The 8,737-nt window shown below is 42.5% G+C and overlaps 1 long non-coding RNA gene across 1 annotated transcript; it reads right to left on the bottom strand.

Moving 5' to 3' along the window:
• Positions 1-2,634: 2,634 nt before the first annotated feature.
• On the bottom strand, positions 2,635-4,612 carry LOC120678542. The gene is made up of 2 exons (XR_005676623.1): positions 4,010-4,612; positions 2,635-2,942 (listed from the first exon to the last, which is right to left on the bottom strand). It is a non-coding gene; the product is annotated as an uncharacterized LOC120678542 (long non-coding RNA).
• Between the last annotated feature and the right edge of the window lie 4,125 nt (positions 4,613-8,737).

Below are 8,737 nucleotides of genomic sequence, written 5' to 3'. Positions count from 1 at the left end.
AGTTGCTACCATGTTGAATTTCCAACTCATACTTAGGCACAACCGAATGCTTCTTACCTTGATTTTGAATAAGTTGGCTTTTGTTCTTACCTCTTACCTTACTCCTGTGGAGCTTATAGCTTCACCTCATCTTTGGCAGTTGAGAGTCAGAACAGTATCATAGAGTGCTCATATTTCTTTCTCTTTAGTTCAACCGTCAATCCGGAGGTTTTGTAAGGTATTTTTTTTCAAAAGAAATTTATAAAGTTCCTTGGATGATCTCTCGGATCACTCAATGTGTTTGATTCCTTACCAAGACTTTTTATTGTGCCTTACATTCCTTGACCTATCTCTAATGGCTATTTTTGTGGAGCTGTAGGTATGGAGGATTTGAAGGCATACCTGCTTTTCATATTTTGCAAGTGTGTGGATATTTTTGGTGGATGGTGTATGAACTCCTTTGTATGCACCATCTCTCTTTTTCTTTCCTTTTGGATAAGGCGCTATCTTTTTCTTTTTTTTACATGCCTAAGCATGTGGCATACCTTCTTTGGGTATGCATCTTTTATTCTCTTTTTTTTTACATGCCGAAGCATGTGGCATACCTTCTGTGGGTATGCATCTTTTATTTTCTTGTTGCATAGCCCCATATCCTTGATATATTTTTGATAGAGAGTGGTGTCATACATGGACATTGAGTTTTATTTTGCGAATGGATGAAATTTTGCTTACTTCTTGTGTACAAGCATAGCATGTGGTGGAGATGTGTACGTGATCTTGATCATGGGAGTATGAAATGAATCTCACTAAGGGTCACAACAATTTGACAAAGCTCAATGAGATAGCAAGTTGCATATGTGGAAGGTTTTGTAATGAAAAACAACATATGGCTTTGGATAGGAATTTCATATCATTGAGGAACTTTATTATATTTTTGTATTTTCAAAAATTAAATACTCCGGATGTCAAGTATCACATAGGAGAAGATCATAGCAACTCTATTTAACCATATCATAGCTCACAACAACTTAGATTTGGTTCATGCTTTTTGCTACCCACAAGTTTCAAGTTTAAGGTTTGAACATTTTAAGCCAACAAACCCAAAACTAGGTAGAGCATAAATTTGTAACTAAGCATATGAAGGAAATTAACAGAGCAACAATTTATCATCTCAACAAGGAAAACTTACACCATACTTACTACACATATTAAAGAAATATTTTTGGTATATTCTAAGTTTTGCAAATTTTTATTTTTTTTTGGTTATGCAAATTTTTATGGATTTTCTGATTTTGCAAATTTTTATGGGTTTCATGCAAGGTTATGAAAGTAGTAAAGATAAATGATACATGTTACCTCTCGTGGGGGTCCTCCCCCAAGCTAGCTTCAGGCTCACTACGGCTGATCGGGGTTGAAACCCGTCCAGCGGTAGTATGCCCTCCACTCCTCCTGTCGCTGCAAGTGCAACTACTCCATATCATGGATTCTTTCACGATCATCTCGCAAGTCGAGGTACGGTGCATTTTCCGCATCAATCTCTATGACCTCGGCTTGCTGTTCTGCTTGCATCTCTTTGTATTGTTCTTCTTCCTCATAGTCCATCGTGCTTGGTGTAGGTGTAGGTTCGGGTGTGTACGAGCTTGAGCCACCCTGCGAACGGGATGAACTTCCACCTGTCATCTTCTTGAATGCGTCGGAGACCTTCCGCCTTAAGCCTTTCATGATGGAACAAAAATACGTGCAACTCGAAACGGGTTACATTAGTGAAACCGAAATGAATGTTCTTACCCGCGAGTAGCTCCTTCTTTCTTGCAGCAATGAAATGAGAGAGAGAGGTTTTTTTGAATTCAAAACTTGAGCAAAAATCCAATGAAAACTCGAGAGCAAAGTTTGAGAGAGTTTGAGAGGGAATGAATGAATGAGAGTTGAGTGTGAGAGCTCAAAACTCACCCCTCGGCCTCTATTTAAAGAGAGAATGGCCGGGCACCGTTGGAGGAAACCAGCCACAACGGCTAGTGACCGTTGGAAAAAGTGGGCCCACTAGCCGTTGGCAGGGGGCCGGCCGACCCTAGGGTTCGGCCGAACCCTAGGTGGGCCCCCCTACTGATAGCCAGGGCCCACTGCCCTTCTAACAGTCAAAGACTTTTTAAACTTTGGTGCCGGCCACACTACAAGAAATTATTTAATCTTTGACGAAATAAATTCGTCACAGATTGCTGAAAAAATGTCGTAAAACAGCATCTATGACGATTTCGTGACGATTTCGGATAACGTCATGGATTGAGCGTCACAGATTAAATCGAGCGATGTTTTTTTCGTAATCGTCACAGATTGACACGATTTATGATGTTTCTAAACCGTCACAAAATAGCCCGAAGTCCACTTAGCCTAGCCCAAGCCCAATATGTATGACGAAAATAAACGTCACAGATATTGTCACAAATAATGCCACGTGTTTGACCATCAATGACATGGACATTGACATGGCATCCTACGTGGTGGCTGATGTGGCATCCAACATGGCTGATGACGTGGCATTTTTAGAAAAACCTAGCCCACTTGTTAGAGGGTTCATTTTGAAACTGGGCCACTAAGATGGGCCATTTTTCAGCCCATTACAATTCCACTCAGATTGACAGCCATTCATAAAGCCCATGGAAAATTTAACCTATTTATAAAATGATCAATTCAGCCCACAAGACAAAAAAAATATCATCCAAGTTACCATCACCAGAACAATATTTCAAATCTAGTTCATAATTCTCTAGAGTAACATGGCATTTAAGCCACTCAAGCAACAGAAACTACGAAAGACATGTTCAGCAAAATATAACAAGATGCAGCCTTGTACTTTCTTGCCCTTGATGCCTTGCTGGATTGCTGCTTGTTGCTGACTGAGAGCAAAATATTTCTTAAGCCCCTCATGGCCTATTAGATTGCCGCTTGTTGCTGACCGAGAGCCCCTGACATGCAAATATTAAATCCATGTAAAAGTTCATATTGCATTTTCCACAAACACAGGAGATAGGTCAAAATATTTGCAACACTATACAGTGGTGTACCATATACTGGATGCTCATGCAACATTTCTTTAACTTGGAAATGAACACTTGTATCCTCCAAACAAAAAAGGATCTACTATAATTTTTTCTTTAACTTGGAAATGAACTCCTCGAAAGAAAAAATGATGCACTATAACCTAGAAAACTAGAAAGCTTGGGCAGCTGATATACACTTTCGAAGATCATAAAAATAAAGCAACACAAGTAACCTAGGTGAATGAGCTACAAGCAGATCGATATATCAAATACAAGTATACTAGCAAAATCACACTCTTTGGATGGCAATGGAATCACAATAGTATCATATGGCAAGTGAACAAGGAAATAACCAAATGATGGCTACAACCACCATAAATCAGTCTGAAATGTTGCCATCAATATGGCTTTAAAAGATCTCTTTATCTGCAATATTGCACTAGCTTTATCATAGTATCACTAATTTTAAAAGAAAGTAATTATTGCAATTTCCAGGCGACAAAATTTCCAACTGAAACATTCAGAATACATATGTGATTAAAAGAGGGTTCAGTTTGTGATTTAAATTAACATGAACAGAGAAAAGATAGCTAGGCCAGTTTAATTAGAACTCATTTTATTTATCATCAAGTGAGCTAAGCAAGCAGTACTTTTAAGTTTATATAAATCACTTGTTCACAAGAAACAAATGAGGGGAAATTAATCCAATACACGAGATTTGGTACAATTAACTGGATATTACAAGTTCGGTTGCAACAATGCATCACTAAATTAATTTCTAAATCAAGTACTGAACTATGAGATGCATGAAAATCTACAGTATGCATTCACTGGATTTACAATTTCAGCAAGAAAACTTGTGCCACGGAGCTACCAAAGGACCAGAACACACGAAGTTAGTCCTAGCCGTGGTACATTGTAGGTCATAAATGGAACTGTTTCACAGAAAGTACAGACTAAGGGGTGAGATTTCAGCAAATGACTCCACTTACTCGGCATGGATGGCGTCCTGCAGATAAAGCTCGCGAGGTGCACCTCGAAGTCTAATCGCTACATTCAACCATCGAGGCGGAAGTGGAGGGCTCGAGGGCCAAGCACGGTTCTGCCCTTGATGCTGAGATTTGCGAGTTGCCTACCCGCCTGTCAAATCAGAAGCATCAGGCGCAATAACCTCAAAAGGGAAGGTGCAAATGCATGAATCGCTAGCAGAAATTGAATCGAGAAAGGAAAAAGAACACCAGCTGCCTCTCCACATCCCAGCGGCAGCGATGGATCCGGTGGCCACGGATCCAGTCAAGTTGGATCCGCGAGGTTACACCTGCTAATGCAAACAATGCGGGACGGGGGATGGACGCCGCTGAAGCCACTCGTCGGCGAACTCCATGACGGGCAGCAGCACCGGACCTTCTACGCCTCGCCGAGCGCTACGGCCGCTGCTCGTCGTCGGGTTGCAATAGAGGCACCGGTTCACCACGTTAGAACGCAGATCTCAGGCTGAGGAAGACGGCTATGCCTATCTGCCGCCGTAGCTCTGTGCCACTGCTCGCTGCGAGGAAGATGACTGGAGAGCAGGCTGCAGGCCTGTTGACACTGCTAACGCCTTATTTCAAGGTTCACTTGGAGCCTGAAATCATGAGAATAAAATCTCATACCTACATATATTATCCAGAAAGAACCAATTCCATATTTCCTCTTAGAAATATTGCTACATTGGAATTCAGGTAGAAATACAGATAAAACAGGCTTCAAGCGTCAAGATACAAACCCGACCATTAGAGTAAGTCATCAGTTCCTGCATGAGCATATCAAAGATGATCATCAACACTAGTGGTAGGAGTTATTACTAACAAATTCCACAGAGTGTTGGTATATATTTTTGTGCAGGTTGCTTATGCTTCGAAATGAGAGGAGAACGCAGCCCCAAAAACTAGGTGACACGTCGTTGATCCGAAGCAACAAGTTCTCGATGAATCAGACGCGTTCACAAGGATCTACGGGCCTACCAGAGCTACCAAACCACCTCAAGACAGGCCCTTGCACATGTATATCACATGGGGGTCCACCTAGCAGCCACCTGACCGAAAACTGGGCCAAACAGGCCCAGCCCACGGTCGCCTAACCAAGTGGTGGCGGCCCACGGGCCCCACCACCTCTCAGATGACACGTGGCGAGGTGTGGTCGGTCCCCAATGGCGGTTTGGCTCATTTCTCGGGCAAGAGGCTGGTGGCTCCCTCCTATAAATACAAGGGGAGGGGGTAAGAATAGACACACAACACACCACACACCACATCATCTCTTCTCTTGAGTCCTCACTTGAGGTGAGGAGTTATCTTAGGGAGTTTAGGAGTAGAGGTACTCTGGAGGGGCGCCGACAATGGCGCTCTTCTCCAAATTGTACCTCTACGAGAGTGAGGGAGATAGTCGGGGGATGTGCCGGGCTTGTCGGCGCTCTTCTCCGCTTGTACCTCAACGGATGCTTATTCGGTTGTAAGTGTTCGAGACTTTCTTTGCTTATTTAGAATTAGAGTTTAGATCGCAAGTTTGTAGGAATATGGGGTAGCAAAAACAAAAATTTTCTACCATGTAAACCAAGATTATTGCAGTTATAGATCACGGGATTACCAATAGACGCGCGGTTGCTGAACTTCTGTAGCGCGTCGGTGTTGTGCAGATGGAAGCCGGCAGTGCAGTTGCGTGAACCTCCTCACGTGCGGCTCGTCCTTGTGCAGCAGATGCGGCACCTCCAAGGTATCCACACGTACAGGAAGAAGCGCCACGATCCGGACTGCTAGGTCCGCGAAGGCGACCTCGGGCTTGGTGCACAGGGGGGCGGCACTATTCACCCGCGGCTACTATAGCGCTGTACTGGAGCACCGAAGTACTGTTCAAGGTACTGTAGTAGTGGTCAGGGTTAGGATTTTTAGGCGCCCCCTCCTCTGTTTATATAGCCCCTTAGGTGGGCTGCCTTGGGCCCCACCTTGGGTGTCCCCTTTTGGGCCTAAATGGCCCATTAGTGCACCTAAGCCCAGTCTAATTCAGATCTCATCCTTATCAGACTTCTTTCCCTTAAGTGTGTGACCCTATGGGCTCACATGCGAATAGACATGGCCCAAGTACTCTTACTCAGCCCAATAGTAGACAGTGGCCTCTAGCAAGACATGTCAACTCCTATACGCACACAAAGATCATATCAGACGAGCCACCACAATACATGTTGTTCCCTTTGCCTCACGATATTTGGTCTAGCTTAAAGCCGACCACTCTTTCTCGATCCTGTGATTCGGAATCCTTGGTTAACTCTTAACCCCAGCATGGCCATGCATTTCCTGATCCGAATCACTCGAGGGGCCCAGAGATATCTCTCTCTTGTAGAGAGGGGCAAATCCCATCTTGACCGATTATGTCTCACAGCATGCTTTTTGACAGAACCGAAAGCCACCTTTATGACTACCCTGTTACGGTGCAGCGTTTGATGGCTCCTAAGTAAGTCGGTTCACATCTTGAGATTGAGTACATACGACGATCTCAGGTCTTAGGACACAGTGTACATATTGTGTAATGAGAAGTCATCATCTCGTGTTGGGTCAGTTCAGTCTCATGTCTCACATGAGGCCACATTATTAGTTTGACATCCCCATGTCCATGACTTGTGAAACGTAGTCAATCAACTAATACATGTGCTAGTCTAATATTCATGTGTGTCCTCACATGAACTCCGACTAGGAACATTTTAGAATATTCATATAACTATAGAGTTTCACAAATACTTCACATAAGCATTAATCAATACAAGTTGTCATCCATGAATATTCAAAGTACACTTTATTAATCATGAATACAAGGAAATATTATTGCCTCTAGGGCATATTTCCAACAAAGTTATCATCTCTGCCTTATATTAGTTGATGTGTATGCTAGCGAGTAGCATTTGACTCTAGAGTGGGCTCCGGATAGAAAAGGATAACCCTGTACGCCTCTAGAGTTAGTAGGGAAAGGCGTAGACATGGTGTCTAGGCTAGACTATACCACTCAGTTGTCTGATAGTCCCACGGTTTGTAGAGGTAGGGAACATAGGATGAGAAAGTGGAGCGGCGCGGCGGGGAACTGGGGGGAGGATAGGAGCGGCGGCGGGGAGTGGTCTCAGCAGGGCGTGTAGAGAAGGAGAGCGAGTGGCGGCGTGCAGGAGGCGGAAGACCCCGGGGAGCTCCGCGCCGCCGCATCCTACCGTGGCTAGATCCACGAGACCTACCCACGGGGAGCGCCGTCGACAGGGAGGACACCCCGGGCCCGGAGACGTCGGATCCAGGACAGGGGGCGGCGGATCTAGGCTTCACCGTCGCAGTGCCCTCGGGGAAGAAGCCAATGGAACCGCCGGCGGGCGAGATGACGCTGAGGGCGACCAAGCAGGAGGGAGCTTCAGGTGAATCTGAGGAGTTAGGAGAAGAGAGAGCGACGGGGATTCTGTGAGGAGGAGGCGCAGTCGGCTTGTGGAGGGAGTTAGGGTTTCAATGTTGGCTAGTCTTTTTATGCAACCGGGGATCGATGTGAATCGTTTGATCGGTATTGGATGGCTCAGGGAAATCGGGCCTTGAAAGAAACGGGCCTAGCTTGGTTTCCCGGCCCTTTTAACATCTTTTTTTTTATTTTACATTTCATTGCACCATTGTAAAGTAACACATAAAAATAATTATCTTATATATACCCATATATTTTTTATATATAGTAGAGTACATATAAGTTGTGTTTTAAAAGTTTCAATAATTTTCGAGCTCATTTACTATTTTCAGTAGTTTAAATGAATTTCTGGGTGTTTATTGAAAATAATTAAAATTTGAACTGCATGTATCTCAAAGAATACAAATAATATTTACAAAATTCCAAATAAATATATTTTAAGTACTTCTATTATATTATAGCTCATATCCAAAAAGTTGGTAAAAATTTCAAATGTTTGTCAGGGACTATTCAAACTTCTATTTACAATCATATTATAAAATAATAATGATAATACCTAAAATTTCTTTAAAACTTCTGTAAATTGGCATAGAATCATTTTATGGACATATAAGCTTAACAAATAAGTTTCATAAGATTTATGATAATTGGAGTATACATTGTTCACAAAATGGATAGATCTCTCACGTACAAGAGTTTTCTTCTTAGATTAGAAGCCCCCTGGTCCACCCTTCTTTTTTCCTTTTTCCCCTACGACTTGTCCGCTTTTTTTTCTCTTTTTTCCTGCAATTTCTTTCCAAAGTAAATGTTGAAGTGACACAGCCTATAACGTTTTTTTTTGTCATCGTTGTGGTTTGAGCACGATATCAAATCCATGACGATTTCTATTTCTATTCTATGACATTTTTTAGAGATTTGTCACAGATACTGGACTCAAATTAGAGCCCGTATGGGCTATTTGCAAGTCTGTGACGAAAATTCATAAATTGTCATAGATTCTGTCTGTTTATGATAGTTTTTGAAAACATCACCAAAAATTCGTCATGGATTAAAAGATTTCTTGTAGTGCCAAACTTTGCTTCGAAAAGATGTTTAAATTTATTTTTCAAAGGATTTTTATGCTCAGAAGTATTTTTGGATTTTTGTGAAAAAACAGAAAAGTGCTAGAAAAGTTTCTAGCATGCAAGGGTGTTTTAAAATTTCAAATATGCAATCGGAAAAATCAAAAAAATCGAGAGAAGTAAAATGGTGGAAAAGTAAATATG

Source organism: Panicum virgatum, chromosome 6N (assembly GCF_016808335.1).
Source record: "Panicum virgatum strain AP13 chromosome 6N, P.virgatum_v5, whole genome shotgun sequence".
In the NCBI taxonomy this organism is placed as follows: domain Eukaryota; kingdom Viridiplantae; phylum Streptophyta; class Magnoliopsida; order Poales; family Poaceae; genus Panicum; species Panicum virgatum.
This window is presented reverse-complemented; position numbering and strand designations above follow the sequence as displayed.